Source organism: Caretta caretta, chromosome 2 (assembly GCF_965140235.1).
Source record: "Caretta caretta isolate rCarCar2 chromosome 2, rCarCar1.hap1, whole genome shotgun sequence".
NCBI classification, from domain to species: domain Eukaryota; kingdom Metazoa; phylum Chordata; order Testudines; family Cheloniidae; genus Caretta; species Caretta caretta.
In genome coordinates, this window is record NC_134207.1 from 46352845 (window position 1) to 46373081 (window position 20237).

At 43.7% G+C, this 20237-nt stretch overlaps 1 long non-coding RNA gene across 1 annotated transcript in view; it reads right to left on the bottom strand.

Annotated features, from left to right (window-relative positions):
• Window positions 1-257: 257 nt before the first annotated feature.
• LOC142070747 (uncharacterized) overlaps window positions 258-20237 on the bottom strand; it is a 31868-nt gene continuing 11888 nt past the window's right edge. The window contains exon 3 of the long non-coding RNA XR_012666695.1: window positions 258-1026. This is a non-coding gene — a long non-coding RNA (uncharacterized LOC142070747). The remainder of the gene's footprint in view (window positions 1027-20237) is intronic.

Below are 20237 nucleotides of genomic sequence, written 5' to 3' on the forward strand. Positions count from 1 at the left end.
ATGGAAAGTGAAATAGTCAGTAGGGTACGCTTCCAAAGGGCCACATCTTAGTTATGTAAAAAGAACAGGAGTCCTTGTGGCACCTTAGAGACTAACAAATTTATATGAGCATAAGCTTTTGTGGGCTACTGCCCACTTCATCGAATCCGATGAAGTGGGCTGTAGCCCACGAAAACTTATGCTCAAATAAATTGGTTAGTCTCTAAGGTGCCACAAGGACTCCTGTTCTTTTTGCGGATACAGACTAACACGGCTGCTACTCTGAAACCTATCTTAGTTATGTGATTCTCATTCACTGTTAGGCAATAAAAAACCTATGGCACCGAGTCTCAGAGCCCAGGTCAGTCGATTCAGACTCTCAGGGCTTGGGCTGCAGGGCTAAAAATATCAGTGTAGATGTTCAGGCTCAGGCTGGAGCCTGGGCTCTGAGACCCACCTACCTCATGGGGTTGCAGAGCCTGGGCTTTGCATGGCAGAATGTCTACACTGACTGTGCCACAGGTCTTTTTTTGCATTATAGATGTACCCTGAGAGAAGTCATATAGCTAAAAACCCTGCACAAAGCTTTGGAAATGTTCCAGAGAAAGGCTAATTACACTAATTATTGTTCAGTGACAAGAATAATCAAATAATAGCGGCAGCATGTGAAATTTCACTAGAATGGAAGTATGGAGCTGATTCCAAAAATCTTTAGTCACGTGAGAAGCAACTTGAACTACTCATGTGAGGAACAGTTTGCAGAGTTGGACCCTTATTACCAGAACAGAAACATTGAAATCCATCGCTGTTTGTCAGAGAAAGAAACATTGATTGCCTCTGACAGCACCATCTTCAGAGGCAACCTTTAATCTTATTTCTGATCACAAAAGGAAATACAGTAGAAGATTAAATGTTAAAATGGAACTGCTTTGGCAACTGTAATATATCCCAGTAGGACAATAAATTGATAGAAGTTGTTGCACAGAAATCTTTATGCAGACAGCTGTCCAGCGGATGGAATCCACATCCTCGATCAGACCCAAATGTCTGCAATGATAAAATGGCAACAAAATGAAGATAAAATCAGCAGCAGAAAAAACCCAGGAGTCCATACCCTACAATTTCTGGTCCCCTGCTCTGTTCAGTAGGCCACACACCCTTTCTTTTGTGCATAGTGCTCACAGGGTGAGGTCATGTATGAGAAACAAGTAATGGGTATAACTTCTGTCAGTTTGGATATAGGCATAGCAGGTTCCTATAGAGCATTTCGACCATTTTTCAGTGAATGCTACATATCAGCCATGAGATTGAAGTAGACAATTCATTTATTTTGGTAGTCCAGCAGAGCCACTATAGTTAAGGTTTCATCATGACTTCTGTTTAAAGGTTGACCTTTCTAATTCCTCTACAATGGACATGCTTACTCAGATTCCTTTGAAATTTAGTGTGCCTCAGGAGGGTGCAGGGTAGTGCTAGTAACCCACATTTAAGGTAATTTGAGTGAGAGGTTGTGGAGGTAATAGCAATTTTTCAAAAAGTTTCTCGGTGTATTTTTTGCGCAGAGCTACAGATCAAATTATTGCTGAGCTATGGGTCAAAATGGTCTCAACCTGTTGAGTTTTACCTAAGGTAGGACATGGCACATATAAATCTTTGGGGAGCCCACACTGAGAGCGGCTTCAGAGTAGCAGCCGTGTTAGTCTGTATTCGCAAAAAGAAAAGGAGGACTTGTGGCACCTTAGAGACTAACCAATTTATTTGAGCATAAGCTTTTGTGAGCTACAGCTCACTTCATCGAAGAAAGGTATTTAAGAACATGTACATATTTTACAGTATGCATGCACCAATACAGAAAAAACTCGCTAGAGGTTTTCCATTCCTGACACTTTATAGCTTGACTCTTGTGAGTGTTTTACAATCTAAATGGTCATTTGGCTTGCTTTGAAATTTGGTGTGCCTCACTGGGATATGGGATAGTATTAGTGACCCAGATGTGTGGTCATTTCCTGAGTTACAGGGCCCCCCTCCCCCCCCAGATAGTTTCCTTCTGCCTTATAGTGTTAAACTGTAATAATGACTGGATGAATCCCAGACCTTGGTGAACTTGATGGCGATGAACTCATCATTCAATTAACATAACTAAATACAAATTAATCACAAGCCCCCACCTAAAATAAAAGGAGTTTTGCACCGAGTGGCTGGAGGTTGCTACAGTTTCTGGGTGGCAATTTTATTTTGGGGAGAATAGTATCAAAGACTTTGGGGATGGGGTGGGATTTAGACATGTGAATCCTTCCTGGGAGGGGAGAAGATTTAGGGGGTGAAGGAGTGAGGGACTAAGGGGAGATGGCTTTGGGACTGCAGTGAAGGGAGGAGAGTTATGTGGAAGGGCATAATTGGGGATGGATGGTAGGGGAGGCAAAAGAGTTTTGGGGCTCAGATTAGGGAGGCATGGCAACCCCATTTCTGCCAGTGCCCTCCAACCCCCCTTTAATCCCACACTTTTTCCAGTGCACCCCAGACCATGCACAAACCCTGAGCACATCCACCAATTCACTTAGTCTGGGAGCTCTTTGGGGCAGGGACTGTCTGTTTTAGTGGTGTGGCATATAGTCTGAGTTGAGTACCTTTGACAATTGGTGTGCCCCAGGAAGGTTCAGGGTAAAGTTAGAGACCCAAATTTGGGGTCATTTGATCTAGGAGTTATGGAGATCGATGCCCAGAAAAGAATAGACAACTTTTTAAAACTTTTTTTTTTTTTTTTTGCACATAGCTAAACACCTAACTAGTAAGGTGATATGGCTCAAAATGGTTTCGACCTGTTGAGTTTTACCCAAGGTACCCACTAAAATCCCAAACTGAGAATTGTATTTGAGATCACGTTCATTTCTTTTGCATAAATGTGCAGGCTGGAATGATTACACTGTGCATGCACCAATAAAGAAAAAACCAGGAGCGGTTTTCTATGTAGGCACTTTATGCTTTCCTGGAACTACCCTTCCACTGATGTTTCTAGCGTGAACCTTTGTATGCCTCTGCAAGAAAGATTGACTCATGTTGCTTGCTACAAATTGTGTCTGTTATAATGTAACAGGTTTTTATTTTCTGTGGAGGTTTACTGTGAACACAGCAGAATAGTCAGCAGCTGGTCTCACCAAAATGTTTGTTATATTGGGTGGGAAGGAGTAGGAGAGAGAGGATTGTGTATGTATGTAGGGGGGTGAGGACAGGGAGAAAAGGATGGGGGGACAGAAGGGTTGCAGCTGCAGAGGGGGCAGGATATGAGCCCTGGTAATAGGTAAGCCTTGATTAGTTGGCTGACAAATTCTGTATTTTACTAGCCCCTTGGGGAGGGGGAGGTCAAGTTGCTATTTCCTGATCTAGGCACAGATTGATGTGGTGTTTCCAAAGACACGTAGCATGAAGATTTGGAACTGACAGTACAGGGGAAAAGAAATATTGCATTGCCAGGATTGCCAGCATGTGGATTCTGGGCGATTCCCAGATCATGAGGTTGCAGAAGTTTGTGAGAGAACATGGGTACACCATGACATGGGGCTTAGTGACTCCAGCCTGATGTGGGTGGAGAGAGGTGACCTGTGTTGGCATCATGCTTTAATTACACTGCAGAATGTAACCAGTGATTTAGGAGTTTGTGATCTACTGGACATTGTGTAATGGATGGGGGCACAGGTCACGGCTGGGCTGAGGTCTGCCCGCCAGGGGATGGTAGTCTCTGGGCAGGAGCTGGAGGAATTGCAAGAACCAGATTCCATAAGCATGAGTCAGGGTCAGGAGCACTGGAACCTGAGCAGAAGTGTGTGTGTGTGTGGGGGGGAGGGCACCAGTGTTGGAACTGTGGCCCCGGGGCAGGGCCTCATGGCAAGGGGCGGGTTCTAAGATCCACCTCAGCCCCGCACCAGGAAGAGGCTGGCACTGCTAGCAGGGGCTGTGATTCACAGCAGGGGAGCTGATCACCTTATCAGCTCCCTTGCCGTGAAGTGCAGCTCCTGCCACCACCACTCCGTACCTGCCCGAGGCTACTATGCCCATGTTAAAAAGTGGGCGGGAATGGCCCTCCAAGTTAGAATCAAGAGGCAGGAATCAGGGTCAGAGTCAGGCTGGAGTTGGAGACTGGAGACTAGGAGATCAAGCAGGGGGTCTGGCGTTACAGCTGGCCAAAGTCTGCGTGGTTGCCCAGACAACTTCCTGGGGCAACCCCTGGGGTTAAGTAGGTAGCTTGGCCAATGAGAGGGCCACAGGGTACTGTCACACTGGGTTTCTTGTTTGGTACTTCCTGAAGCTCCTACTCTTCAGAGTGCTCTCTGGCTGTGCCTCTGCTGGCCTCCTGGTGACACTACTAGCCATCCCAGGCTCTGCTGACCCGGGTTTTAGCCCTGGGGGTTTGTACACATTGTGGTGATTCACTGGGCCTTATTCCTCGTGTACACGTCATACAAGGTATGAGAGCCAATTTGGACCACATCAGGGATTTGTGTCCAGGAGTTGTGAAAGTTTTCTCTGATTTGGCTGAGTCTCAGTAATTGCTACAGTGACAATATGAATGCTATTAGTAAATGTTAGAAGAACATTAAACAGGAAAGTAGAGAGTTAATGTCTGATCAGAAAATGGATAGAGGTCAGAGGATCTTTGACTCAAACATAAAACTGTCAGTATTTTAGAACAGAAACCCAGTCTGTGATTTCTCTCACCACTCTGCCACAAACTCTAGCCTTCAACCATTTCGAAACACAACCAGGAACACCTACTTGTAATCTACTTGTCCTTTGCTCCAGGAACTGCATGTAAGTCAGGTTATAGTAGTGGGGGAAGTAATAACATAGAAATGTTTGTATAACAGGGAGATGCATTCCCTGCTTGCCGATTGCGGGCAGAGGGAGGAGGGTGGGCACAGTAGTGAGGAGAGGGCCAGGTTGGAGGGAGGAATGCAGTGAATGTGTTGGAGACATGACTAGGGAGGTATGCCAAAGCAGGGTGCGCTGGGCCCAGCTGATAGGAGGAAGTGGGGCTGGCTGACTCAGTGTGAAAATTGCGGGACACACATTTACCCTGCTCGCTGGCAGTTGCAGAAATGTACAAGCTATTCACCTCCTTTTACAACCTCTTCACTCTCCTCCATCATGATTCCATCTAAGACTATTAAATGACTGAAAGGGAGGTTAAAAAAAGGGGGGGTGCCTGTCATAAATATAAAGGGAAGGGTAAACCCCTTTGAAATCCCTCCTGGCCAGGGAAAAGCTCCTCTCACCTGTAAAGGGTTAAGAAGCTAAAGGTAACCTCGCTGGCACCTGACCAAAATGACCAATGAGGAGACAAGATACTTTCAAAAGCTGGGAGGAGGGAGAGAAATAAAGGTCTGTGTGTCTGTCTATATTCTGTCTTTGTCGGGGATAGACCAGGAATGGAGTCTTAGAACTTTTAGTAAGTAATCTAGCTAGGTACGTGTTAGATTATGATTTCTTTAAATGGCTGAGAAAAGAACTGTGCTGAATAGAATAACTATTTCTGTCTGTGTATCTTTTTTGTAACTTAAGGTTTTGCCTAGAGGGGTTCTCTATGTTTTTGAATCTAATTACCCTATAAGGTATCTACCATCCTGATTTTACAGGGGGGATTTCTTTATTTCTATTTACTACTATTTTTATTAAAAGTCTTCTTGTAAGAAAACTGAATGCTTTTTCATTGTTCTCAGATCCAAGGGTTTGGGTCTGTGGTCACCTATGCAAATTGGTGAGGCTTTTTATCCAACATTTCCCAGAAAGGGGGGGTGCAAGTGTTGGGAGGATAGTTCATTGTTCTTAAGATCCAAGGGTCTGGGTCTGTAGTCACCTAGGCAAATTGGTGAGGCTTTTTACCAAACCTTGTCCAGGAAGTGGGGTGCAAGGTTTTGGGAAGTATTTTGGGTGGAAAGACACATCCAAACAGCTCTTCCCCAGTAACCAGTATTAGTTTGGTGGTGGTAGCGGCCAATCCAAGGACAAAGGGTGTAATATTTTGTACCTTGGGGAAGTTTTGACCTAAGCTGGTAAAGATAAGCTTAGGAGGTTTTTCATGCAGGTCCCCACATCTGTACCCTAGAGTTCAGAGTGGGGGAGAAACCTTGACAGTGCCCATGCCACCTTCCCGCTACCTTCTTTGAACAATGCCTCAGGTTGCACATAGCATGTGCTCATATTGGCCTTTGGCACTATTAGATTCTGGAGGTTCCAAATCCTGGTGTACAATCACACACTTAGCCAACTTACTTTGATTGTCAGGTTTAAATGTTCATGATAATTTAATTAGCTTTCTAAGAACTAATGGTGAGGGAAAACATGCTGACCTTGGCCAGTCATTAGCAAATTGTCTTTCTCCTAATCTAGATTTATTACAGTGAAATTTACCTTTGTTATGGAGGGCTGACACAGCCCTGTGCTTGAGGACTATGCACCATACCTAGATGCAGCAGGAAGGGTCTCTGGCTGGTGCCACATTGGCTGGTGCAGAAGGCCACAATAGGAATGGATCAGAGGAGAGGCCCTGGTATGCTCACTCATGAATACAGTGGTCCCAACCCCCATATAAATGGCACAGAGTCTCTGGTCACTATTCAAGACTATTGGCTAGAATAGAAACTGAGGTGGAGGAGGGATGGCTGTGCTACTTTAGGCAACATATAAACTATGAGCTAGGGGTGTGATTCCCAGCTTGTGTACACACAGTCACACTAGCTCGGGTATAAACAGTAGTGTAGATATGGCAGTACAGCTAGCAGCAGCGGAGGCAGAGCTGAGCCATGCTGAATACAAACCCACCTGAAACCGGTGGGTACATGCTCGGGGCGGCTAAGCCACACCTCTGCTACCAGTCCCCGGGCTACTGTGGCTACACAACTGTTTATCCTCATGCCAGCTCAGTGAGACCTAGCACAGGTATGTGTATGTGAGGGAATCATATTCCTAGTTTGGTGCTTAGACACAGCCACAGACTGAAGTGGGTCAGCAGCTCGTCAGTCCCAGGAATAGTAGGGAGGGAACATAAAGGTGGCCTAAAGGAATCTTTTTCCCTCCCCCATCTTGCACCCCATGCAGCTTGGCCAGAAACTGGCCTGTCTCTAATTATTACAAATGGTTTGGTGCATTCATTACAAGAAATATGAACATTTGTTTTTCTAATCATTTGTACAAGCTGGACTTGAATAAGATTGGAGTGTGCAGAGATACCCCTAGAAGGGCAGGACTTTCTCCAGGGAAGGAGTTAATGTTACTAGGACTGACTATACAACAACTATTTAGGGCATCAGCTCTGAAATAGAAGAAATAAAAATAGTCTCTTTTTAGGGTTTTTTGTTCATTTGGGTTTTTTTGTGATGAAAAGCTATAATAAAAATTCTCATTCTGTATTATAGCATATTGATATATAAATATAAAATGCATTTTTCTTTCAATATGTACCATTTCCAGTAACAACGCTAAATTACTAAACCAATCAAAATTATACTTGTAGTACTTCAAGTTGCCACAGGATGGCAGAGTGATGACATTTTAAACCAGAAGTTCAATCCTTAAATGCACATATCAGAGTTCCTCGTCTGAAATTTGTTCCTGTAAAACGCATTGTGTGGAGGAACAATTTTTCTCTTCACTAGCCACATCTTGCGTGTAAATGATATTTCAAGGCTTTTAGTTATGAAAATCAACTCTTTGATATACTAGTTATTATCTTCCAAAGTGCTGAGTTGTGATTGGGAAAGATACTTAAAATAATACTTCCTTTGTATTTCTGTCATAGTCTTTATCTTAAAAAACAAACAAACAAACAAACAAAAAACCAGTGGAGACAACTGGATGGCTTTCTGTAGGCTCTGCAGTTCCTTCAGTTCAGGAAATCTTGTACTTTCTGTACTGCGGATTATCTTTGTTTGCCTAGAGGACATCAGATTATTTGAGCTCCTCGTTCCCCGGAACTGTATTTTTCAATTGTACCTGTAATATCTGCCTTATGTACCCAGCAGCCCATTGTGCTGAAATGCCATTTAAAAGGCATTTTATGGCACTTTACATATCATTTTATGGCAGTCATTACATTGTCACAGAATCAAGGGTAAGTAAACACTGATTCAGTAATATTTTTGTAAATAATAAAGTTCAGTTCAGTTTGCTGTTTTGTAGGATCATATTATCTTCCATTTGTGGGTATATGGACAACTGCCAGTTATCTGTGAAAATGCTTACGAATGTTGAAATAGTCACAGATTTAGCATAAATGATTATTCATCCAAAAGTGTATATCAGAAGTTTGTTATTCTCCAGTTTGAAAAAGTTCAGTCATCCAGTCAGGGAGCAGAAAAAATACCATGTGCCTTGCATGACCAGTCACACAACACAAATAGTTAAAGAGCACAGTCCATCCATACTTAAGACTAATGAATAAGGCCTTTATCCTGCAATGACATCTGTGTAGGTGTGTGCAAGAGACTGCCCACACAGGCTTTGTTGCTGGACTGAGGCCTATATTTGCAGAAACCAGGACTGGTTCATTAATTGTTACTAACCAAAAAGGGGGCTAAATCCATAAATCCAAATAGTTCTGAGCAAACTTCAAAACATTTGAAAGCTAGGATTGACTCAGATAACCAGTAAAAAATTTGGATGTTTAGTTTAGGAAACTGGAATTGGAAATCTTCTGATCACAGGTTTTCTTACAAGATCTTCAGCGTTTATACTTATGACCAGGACTGGACATACCATGAGCTCTGTCTCTCAAGGTTTGGCACTTCTGGTTCTGACCCTAGTTGGAGACCAGAAAGTATCCAAATATTTCATAGTCCTAGGAGAGGTTGGTTGAAATTTAATTTTAGAAATGGGTAAAGGTTTGGAGTTCCTTGACTTTTTCCAAACCAACTTGTTCATCAGTATTGTCATCCACTTGATAAGATTGTTGGACAACCCTAAAATGCGAGGGAGCCAAAGTGAATGGACATACCTGAAACAGCTAACCTTTCTGATATAGTTAGACTAGAACTGGCATTACATTAGAACACACACTTTCTGAAAATATAGTGTTTGAAACTGAGTGATTTCCCTCTCCGCTCCCCTCCCCTCCTCTTGCCTCGCCTCGCCTCGCCAACCCAACCCAACCCGTCTTGCAAGCAAAGCTTTGGCCAATATTTTCAGCAGAGCTTCAGGGGATAAGGTTGAAGTGTAATCTCAATAGATGCATTTCACATATTTTTAAGCATATCTTCTACATTATGTTTCCAAAACAAGCAATAAAAGCCATATCATATTGTTGCTTTGAGGTTTTGTTTTGAAATTTAGTGTTCCCAATTTTCATTTATTCAATCATACATATGCATAAATCATTTTTACTATTCAGATAACAACCTGCTGGAACACCAGAGTTTTATCTCTAATAGTCATGAAGAAGTTGCTCCCTGAATTGGGTCTATTGGAAGTTACAGTTCTTTTATAAACAGGTCTTTGAGTTAATTAAATTCAAACAACCGCTTCAAATGCTGATGTCTGTTGCATGTTAGATAAGAAAGAATAATAAATATCCCATAGCTTTTTTTAATATAGACCCCTACGGTATCTCTCAGGAGCTGTAGTCACAATACCCATTCAAATGTCAAGAAGAAAGGCTTGTCCAAAGGTTGACTTCCAGGTCAGATACCTTAATGGGACATGCTCATCTGTAATTAGTTGCAATGTAATAAACACAAGACTCTACAGATGGACCCATTGTAAAGAACACACTAAATATCTAGACTTTGAATCTATTTCATGCATGAGTCAGAGCAGTCAAAACAGTTTTAGACTCCAAAAGTGACGTATTTAATTTAGGGGAGAAAATGAGTGGGCAACAGACTGAGCAACATCAACGGTCTCACACCAGGGATGAATTTGTCCCAGAATTAACCTCTCTAAGACTCAGTGATTTTGCATAGCCCTTACATAACGCAGACATTTGCCTTACTTTTTCTTCTGAGTTACACTTTTAGGTTGGCAAAAAGAAAAGGAGTACTTGTGGCACCTTAGAGACTAACCAATTTATTTGAGCATAAGCTTTCATGAGCTACAGCTCACTTCATCAGATGCATACTGTGGAAAGCACAGAAAATCTTTTTATACACACAAACCATGAAAAAATGGGTGTTTACCACTACAAAAGGTTTTCTTTCCCCCCACACCCCACTCTCCTGCTGGTAATAGCTTATCTAAAGTGATCACTCTCCTTACAATGTGTATGATAATCAAGGTGGGCCATTTCCAGCACAAATCCAGGGTTTAACAAGAACGTGGGGGGGGGGGGGGGAGGAAAAAACAAGGGGGAATAGGTTACCTTGCATAATGACTTAGCCACTCCCAGTCTCTATTCAAGCCTAAGTTAATTGTATCCAATTTGCAAATGAATTCCAATTCAACAGTCTCTCGCTGGAGTCTGGTTTTGAAGTTTTTTTGTTGTAATATCGCAACTTTCATGTCTGTAAACGCGTGACCAGAGAGATTGAAGTGTTCTCCGACTGATTTATGAATGTTATAATTCTTGACATCTGATTTGTGTCCATTTATTCTTTTACGTAGAGACTGTCCAGTTTGACCAATGCACATGGCAGAGGGACATTGCTGGCACATATCACATTGGTGGATGTGCAGCGAGAGACTGTTGAATTGGAATTCATTTGCAAATTGGATACAATTAACTTAGGCTTGAATAGAGACTGGGAGTGGCTAAGTCATTATGCAAGGTAACCTATTTTCCCTTGTTTTTTCCTACCCCCCCCCCCCCCCCCCCAGACATTCTTGTTAAACCCTGGATTTGTGCTGGAAATGGCCCACCTTGATTATCATACACATTGTAAGGAGAGTGATCACTTTAGATAAGCTATTACCAGCAGGAGAGTGGGGTGTGGGGGGAAAGAAAACCTTTTGTAGTGGTAAACACCCATTTTTTCATGGTTTGTGTGTATAAAAAGAGCTTCTGTACTTTCCACAGTATGCATCCGATGAAGTGAGCTGTAGCTCACGAAAGCTTATGCTCAAATAAATTGGTTAGTCTCTAAGGTGCCTCAAGTACTCCTTTTCTTTTTGCGAATACAGACTAACACGGCTGTTACTCTGAAACTTTTAGGTTGGCATCTGTTGATTAAAGGTGAAACTCAGTGGGGCAAATCCTGACCTCATTTGCCCCTGTGCAACCCCATTGACCACAGTAGGATTGAACTATTGAAAATGAGGGAAAAATCTGGCTCAGTGTTTGCAAACTTCCATAAATCAAAGCCCCCGCAAAATTTGTCAAACCTATATGAATGGAAACTGATACAGCTCATATTTCACTGGAAGATTCCTACTCATCTCATCTAAACTTTATTTGATTAGATGTATCCATTTACCTTGTCACAATACACAACTTATTGCTTATATTAAGTTATTTGACTACATTTCTTGTAGAGAAGACAAATGTTCCCCCCCCATGGAAGAATTTGGGGGGGCAGATCTCCCATAGAGCTTCTCCCCCCAAATCTTCGAAGGGAAGTGTTGCAAACCCCATCCAGGGAGACATTTAAAACTACATGGCAAAAAGTGATTGAATATATACCATAGAGAGCCATCCTTCATTGCAGGGTAAGTCTAATTCTTAAAACCACTGAAAACCAACCAACCATGAACTAAGTTGATTTTCAGATTCAAGAAAGCTGAGCAGGGAGTTTGAAATGGTCCGTTTGTAGGGTCAGACATGTGGAACATTTCTTTTGCTGTTCATTGTTTCAAGAAAGGTGACAACACTTTTGAGGCCAGATAAACTGTAATTTATTTATTGCAGATTTATACACATTCCATCTCTCCTTTGTTCTAGGCACGCCTTGGCACAGTTTAAAAATGCAATGATAAAAATAGAGAGCACCACTGACCAAATTTCCCTCTCCCTTATGTTTTGTTGAAATTGAATTAATAATGCCGGTGTTATCTGGGATCAGGGAGTGCATTTATGTAGATTTTTGTGTATTAGAATCTGAACTAATAGAAATGTGAAGGACTTTGTTGTATGTCTCCTTATCAAAGGGGAAATTTGAGAAATTAGATGAGACGAGAAAAAGGGACTGATGGCGGGGGGGGGGATAAAGAAACAAGAAAAAACTGAAAAAGACAGAAAATGTAAAGAGGAAAAAAGCATAATACCAGATGTGAACAGAAATAGAGTAAAATGGATCTGCACATCATGACACTTTCTTTAAAAGGAAAGTCAGACTGAAGATGTATTTCAAAGGGTACTGTATAAGGATAAAGGAAGCCTGAAAAGAAAAGATACATAGAACAAAGACATAAAAGACAGATGGCAGATTTCTTTTTGTTTATGAATCAGGCCTTCAAGCCTTTTTGCATTTGGTTTCCTGAAAAGTTTGAAATCTCAAAAGGTCACAATCATCTTTTCCTTTTGCTTGTGAGAGAGCGAGAGCAGAGCACACTGCATTGCATAGAGGGCCTTTAATAATAAAATGTCTCTCTCGGCAGACCAGATCAACTGCACGCTGAATATTACTACACACACAGTAGAAAATGGGGGTCAGGCTTTGATCTCATTTACTGATTTTATCCAGTGGGGCACATTCTTCCCTAGTATCATTTGAAAGAAATGGCGTTACACCAAGCATAAATCTGACTCAGTATGAACTTTGATCCATACTCATCATTCCTAGTAACCTCCACTTTATTTCTCCATCACTGCCCCCCTATCTCCTTGGGTTGCAACCTTGGAATTCTCTTCAGTTCATTTTTCTCTCCCATATGTAGGCTGTCCTGAAGTCCTGCCACTCTTCTATAATATCACCAAAACCAATCCCTCCCTTTCTGATCCTGCTGCTAAATTCCTTGTCCAACCCTTTGTTGTCTTCCGAGTTAATCACTGTAACCTCCCCTTCTCTGGTTTCTTGCATCTCACCTCTCCCCTTAAAATCTCCCCAAAATGCTGTTTTGGTCACATCACCCCATTTAAACTCCCTTCACTGGCTTCATGACATTAAGTTCAATCTACTTGTGCCTACTTTCAAAGACATGTAGCTTGCTGCTACCTCATTTCTGCTCTTATTTCCACCTATTTCTCCTTCACTCATTGTGTTCTGTGCTATCAACTGAACTCTCTCTTCATCTCCTTTTCCCTCCTTCTGCTTCCTGCCCTCTTTCATGCTGCCCCCTGCATTCGGAAAAGTCAGTAAGAATGATAGGACAGGTACCATCTCTCGGTCATACCCCTTCTTATAGCTCATTTCTCCCCGTAAGCTGTTTTCTTGGTCTTTTCATGATCTTTTCTCACACCTGAACTGTTGTTTATTATTATAAACACCATAGAGGCAGCACCATAAATATACATGGCATTTTACACAGGAAACTCAATGACACAGTCTGATCTACATCCCAGTCTTGCAAAGACTTATACATGTATTTAACTTCAAGCACATTTTAATCCCCTGAGTTTGAGACTATTCGCATGTTTCAAGCTAAACACCAGCTTTGCTGACTCAGGGCCCTTGTCTCTTAGGCCAGGTCTTACACTTAAAATGGTGCATCGGTGCAGCTGCGCCGCTTTAGTGCTTAAGTGAAGATGCTCCTATGCTGATGAGAGAGCTCTCCCTATGGCGTAGTTAATCCACCTCTCGGAGAGGTGGTACCTATGTTGACAGGAGAAGCTCTCCCATCGACATAGCACTGTCTACACGAGGGGTTAAGGTTGGTACAAGTATGTCGCTCAGAGGTGTGGATTTTTCACTGACATAGGTCTGTACAGACATAGGTCTGTAGCCTTGGTCTAAGGCCATTCACTGTACCTTACTGTCGTACTATGTAAATTTAGGTGACATCTACACTGTACACTTCTGGCAGTGACATGTAGGATATGTATAGCTACATGCCACAGTGAAAAGAGGCTGTGTCCATACTGCGGTAAGTATCTACACATGTTAGTGAAAGGCTCTTGTGAGGGGGAGGTACTGGGGAAAGGCTCTGGCAGCTGGCTGCAGTGGGGTAAGACTCTGGCAGCAGGATATTACACTGCTAAAAATGTTTTTTGCCATTTAGTTTTCCTAGTTTTTTTAAACAGAAAGAAAAATGTTTGTTGGTAGGAGTTGTGGTCATTTAGAAATGTGTAGTTCTTACAGCTTTTAGAGCATTAAGAAGAGTTGTCCTTTTAACAGGAAGGGTTTCTCAATTGTGCTCTGCTCTAATATTGTAGAAGTTAGAGTGAGAATAGAGAGGAGGAGCTCTACACATCCATCAGGCCCAGGGAGGTATTAAATGGCCCATTCATCACAATGAGGTGTTCCCAATTGAAAGAAAATACCTGCTGGAGATGAATAAAGCCTGAAATACCAGCTCTTCCCCAGCCCCCAGGTATTCTGGTTTTTGTTTTTGTTTTTTCTCTCTGTCCTCTAAAGAATGGCCCCAGGCGGAGATGGGCCATCTGACAGAGAGAGCCAGAGCTTGGAGGTTGCATGGAGCATTCTCTCTCTCTCTCTCTCTCAGGTGCTTGGCTGGCTAGTTCTTGCTCACATGCTCAGGGTCTAACTGATCAGCATATGGTACAGGTCACTTGCTGGGATTATCCAGGTACATCTTACTTAATCATTTACCTGCCTTTGTGGGAGCCTTGGGCACTGGTCACCTTGGTTCCTCCTATTCTCTGCCTGTGGCATATAATAGTCTAGTCTCCTGTGGGCTGTAATACCTTGGTCTAATTTTGGTTTCATTTTGCATCATGGGCAGGTATGGGTGAGTGGTCTGTGATACACAGGAGGTCATACGAGATGATCTGGGGGTCCCTTCTGGCCTTAAACCCTATGATGTGTGAACTGCTCTGCTCATATCGGTGGGTGTTCCCTTCCCCTGTGTCCAGTGACGGAGAGTTTCTGATGTGTCCCCACCCCAGTGTCAGTAGTGTGCTCTTGGTGCATACTTCAACCATGACTGTTCCCAGTCCCCCATCCAAAGGGTTAGGTCTTCCCCAGATCTTTACTCACAGGAGGGGATAGAGAGATGGGTAGACCCCCATAGATGAGCAGTGGCCCCCAGATCCTGGCACACTCACACCGGGCAGGGAACAGCACTCAGAGAACCCCAGGAGGCAGTGACTCCCAGCAGAAATAGATGAGGGGTTTGCGGGGCCCTGGGCCAGAGCAAGTGGGGGCCCCGCCCCACCCCTTCCATCTGCAGTCCCCCCCGCCAGCTCCCCCTTGCTCCTGCCGAGGAGTGGGATCAGGGCGTGGGGGTTTCTCCCGCACCCTGGCAGGAGCACTGGGTGGGCAGAGCATGGCAAGCCCCTGCGCCCTGACTCCACTCCCTTGCAGAAGCGCTGGGTGGGCAAGCGCCCGCACACTGACCCCATGTGATGGGTTGGGTCACAGAGACTGCCACCTGATGTGCTGAGACTACCTCTGAGCCTGTTTTCCCTGGCAGCTTGGGACTTCAGTACCCTGCCCTGTTGAGCCAGACACGCTAGCCTGCTACAAACACAGACCCAGGTCTGAACCATGTCCCCCAAAAGCTGCAGATTTAACAGAAAACAGCTTAGAAAGTGCTCTTGTCTCTAGCATCCAGACACCCAGTTCCCAATGGGGTCCAAATCCCAAATAAATCCATTTTACTCTCTATAAAGCTTATCCAGGGTAAACTCATAAATTTTCTGCCCTCTATAACACTGAGAGAGAGAGATGCACAGCTGTTTGTTCCCCCAGGTATTAGTCACTAACTCTGGGTTTAGTAGTAAGCAAAAAGTGATTTTATTAAATATAAAAAGTAGGATTTAAGTGGTTCCAAGGAATAACAGACAGAACAAAGTAAGTTACCAAGCAAAATAAAATAAATCATGCAAGTCTAAGCCTAATACAATAGGAAACTGAATACAGGTGAAATCTCACCCTCAGAGATGTTCCAATAAGCTTCTTTCATAGACTAGACTCCTTTCTAGTCTGGGCCCAATCCTTTCTCCTGGTACAGTCCTTGTTCTAGCTCACGTGGTAGCGAAGGGATTTCTCATGACTTCAGCCCCATTTATTCTGTTCCACCCCCCTATGTACCTTTGGTACAAGGCAGGAATCTTTGTCTCTTTGGGTCCCCACCCCGCCTTCTCAGTGGAAAAGCACCAGGTTTAAGATGGATTCCAGTACACGGTGACATGGTCACATGTCCTGTGAGACCCCAAGCCTTCATTCTTCCTGGCCTGACTCACAGGAAGGCTTGCAAGTAAACAGAGCCATCTATAGTCAATTGTCCTAGTTGATAGGAGCCATCAAGATTCTAAACCACCATTCATGGCCCACACTTTGCATAACTACAATAGGATCTCAGAATTATATTTTATATTCCTAGTTTCAGATACAAGAATGATACATTCATACAAATAGGATGAACACAGTAGATTATAAGCTTTGTAATGATACCTTACAAGAGACCTTTTGTGTGAAGCATATTCCAGTTACATTATATTCACACTTAGCATATTTTCATAAAATCGTATGGAGTGCAATGTCACACCCCACTCCTTGGCAGGAGCACCGGGTCTGTGGGCAGAACGGGTCTGGGCATGGGGGTGCCCATTTTTCCAGGGGGCCCCCATTTGCCTAAGGCCCCAGGGCAGAGGTCCCATTGACCCAGTGGTTAATCTGCCACTGAATCTCAGCTCCCAGATCATATGAAAGGGTTGAGGAGTGGGAGGTCAGACACCCCCAGAAATGCAAGCCCCCTCCAGAACATGGCTTACATGGGGGAACAGGGAGGGGAGTGAGACTGTCATTGATGGGCAGGAGCCTCCAAGAGCCTTGCACACACACACAGGGGGCAGGAATCAGGGCTCAGACACCCCCAGGGGGTAGAGACCCTCAGATTCCAGCTCACATAGGGGGCAGAGAGAGAGAGAGAATGAGATTCAGACCTCCCCCCAGATAGGCAAGCCCCATCCAGTACCTGGCTCATATGAGGGGGAGCAGGGAAGAGGGGGTCACACCACTGTAGACTGGGGGCCCAGTTCATGGGACACACACAGGTAGAATATGTGGGGCTGACAGACACCCCTATCCTTATTCTCCCCCAGTCTCTGTCACTCATTCCATGTCCCCCGCCTAGTGTCCTACTCCTCTCCTCCCTCCCATTCCACCTGATCCCAACCCCTCTCTCCCTATTCCTCCATCCTGATCATCCTCCCCTCCCAGTAAGCTTTTGCTTGTGTTTATTTTCTTTTCAAAACAATAGTTCCAGTGCCTTCTGAATACTCTACTGTACACTCAGTACTTTGCCCCAAAATAAAAATCCCCCTTTGATAAAGACAGATGGGAGGCAGGTGTATCTGTGTTTACTGCTGCAAATTTCTGCCCTAGTGGATTTAAACTCATAGTGTCTGGGGAAAGTGGTCCAAGTTAAGTACTATAACACAACTTCAGAGCCACCCAGGGCCTGTGCCAGAGAGTTCATTTTCCAGACAGTTAGCCTCTCTCTCTGTGCATGCTCAGTGTAATCCATTAGTTATACAAATAGGGGCATAAGATCTAGCATGCCTAACTGGAGAAGTAACTCTCTCTTTTTCAAATAATATTTTCATTTGATTTCGTCCAAAGGGCTGGTGGGTGCAATGTCTTAACCCTCAAGCATCTGAGACCTTGGTGCGGTGATCTTAACTGCCACAGAGAGTTGGTGGGAGCAAGACAAAGACAAAGGAAAGTGTAGGCCCTCTATTTAAAAGGGAAAGGGAGTTAATAACTGTCAGTCTTCTCTAAAAAGGTTAATGGTGACCAGATATGCAACACAATTAATATTAACAACAGGGCGGGGGGGAGGAATGCAAGCTAGAAATAGGGGAAGAACAGGTTAAAGACTATTTAAATAAATTAGATTTGTTCAAGTCAACAAGACTTGAAGTTCATCCTAAGGTTCTTAAGGAACAAACACACGCAATCTCTGAGAACTTATGGGGTATGGGTGAAGTCAGGGGACTGGAGAAGGGCAAACATAGCACCTATCTTTAAAAAGGGTCAGAAAGAGGACTTGGGAATTATAGGCTGGTTAGTCTAATTTTGATAATCGGAAAGATACTGGAATAAATTATGAAACAATCAATTTTAAGCACCTAGAGTATAAATAGGATTATAAAGAATAGTCAACATGGATTTGTCAAGAACAAATCATACCAAAACCCTAATTTCCTTATTTGACATGGTTACCGGTCTTGTGAATGGGGGGAAACAGTAGATGAAATATCTCTTGATTTTAGTAAGGCTTTTGACACAGTCCCACATGACATTTTCATAAGCAAACTAGGGAAATGTGGTCTAGATAAAATTACCATAATGTGGGTGTGCCATTGATTTAAAGGCCATACTCAAAGAGTAGTTACCAATGGTTTGCTGTCAAACTGGGAGGGCATATCCAGTAGAGTCCTGCGAGGGAGGGATAGCTCAGTGGTTTGAGCATTGGCCTGCTAAACCTAGGGTTATGAGTTCAATCCTTGGAGGGGGCCACTTAGGGATCTGGGGCAAAAATTGGGGATTGGTCCTGCTTTGAGCAGGGGGGTTGGACTAGATGACCTCCTGAGGTCCCTTCCAACCCTGGTATGCAATGATTCTATGACAGTTCTGGGTCCAGTACTAGTCAATATTTTAATTAATTACTTGGATAACGGAGTGGAGAGGATGCTTATAAAATTAGCAGATGGCACCAAGCTGGAAGGGGTTGCAAGCACTCTGGGGGACAGTATTAGTACTCAAAATAACCGTGACAAATTGGAGAATTGGTCTGAATTCAACAAAATGAAATTCAATTAAGACAAATGCAAAGCACTACACTTATGAAGGAAAAATCAAAAGCACAAGTACAAAATGGGGAATAACTGGCTCGGGGGGTAGTACTGCTGATCTGGGGGTGATTGCGGATCACAAACTGAATGAGTGAACGATATGATGCAGTTGCAAAAAAGGTTACTATCATTCTGGGGTCTATGAATAGGAGTATTGTACATAAAACACAAGAGGTAATTGTCCCACTCTACTTGGCACTGGTGAGGCCTCAGCTGGAGTACTGTGTCCAGTTCTGGGTGCCACATTTTAGGAAAGATATGGACAAATTGGTGAAGGTCCAAAGGAGAGCAACAAAAATGATAAAAGGTTTAGAAAACCTGACTTATAAGGAAAGGTTAAAAAAACTGGCCATGTTTAATCTTGAGAAAAGAAGACTGAGGGGAAACTGTGATGAGGTGTCCACCGCACACAAAGCCTGAAGGGGTTAAGGTGACCAGGTCAATTAACTGCCTAGGCTGCACCTGGAGGAGAAGCCAGGGATCAAGGTCTAATTAGACACAAGGTTCAGCAGGACACAAACAGGAGGGGGGCCTGTATAAAGCCAAGGAGCTGAGCGGAGTGGTAGGGAGAGAAACTGCAGTCACTCTCAGTGTGACAGATGGTGAGGTAGAAAAGCAGCTCAGGGATACAGCAGTGCGGTCCAGGAGTGTGCAGAACTTGACTGCTTGTTGTAGGGTCCCTGGGCTAGAACCCAGGGTAGAGGGCAGGCCTGGGTTCCCCTACCAGCCATTGGGCAGCGGTGCCATTAAGGGGCAGTAAGAGAAAAAACTGCCTGGGACAGTGGGTCCTGAGATCCTTTGATACCCTGGAAGGAGATGACTACTGTGACCTGGCTGGAGGGCCAAGCCACAAAGTGGGAGCAAGTGAGTCCTGAGAGAATGAGACTGTGAGAGTGATGGAGTGCAACTGCAGGAAGGGGCATTGGCCTGGCAGAGCGAATCCCCAGGAGACACTCCTGCAGTGAGTAGAGTATCCCATGACAGGGACTGATAAGTCTTCAACTATGTCAAAGGCTGTTATAAAGGGGATTATGATCAATTGTTCTCCATGTCCACTGAACATAGGGCAAGAAGTAATGGGCTTAATCTGCAGAGGAAGGTGGAAGCTAGATATTAGGGGGAAATTTTCTAACTATAAAGGTAGTTAAGCTCTGGAATAGGCTTCCAAGGCAGGAATCCCCATCACTGCAAGTTTTTAAAAGAACCGGCTGAACAAACATCAGGGATGGTTTAGGTTTACTTGTTCCTGCCTCATTGCAGGGAGCTGGACTTAATGAGTTCTTGAGGTCCCATTTAGGCCAGCATTTCTATGATTCTATGATCTGAGCCCTGGTTGGGTCTCTATCTGGGAGTAAAAAAATGTTGCCAGAATGTGTCAACTTTTAAAGGGTGTGTGTGTGTGTGAAAAAAGCAGCTTTTA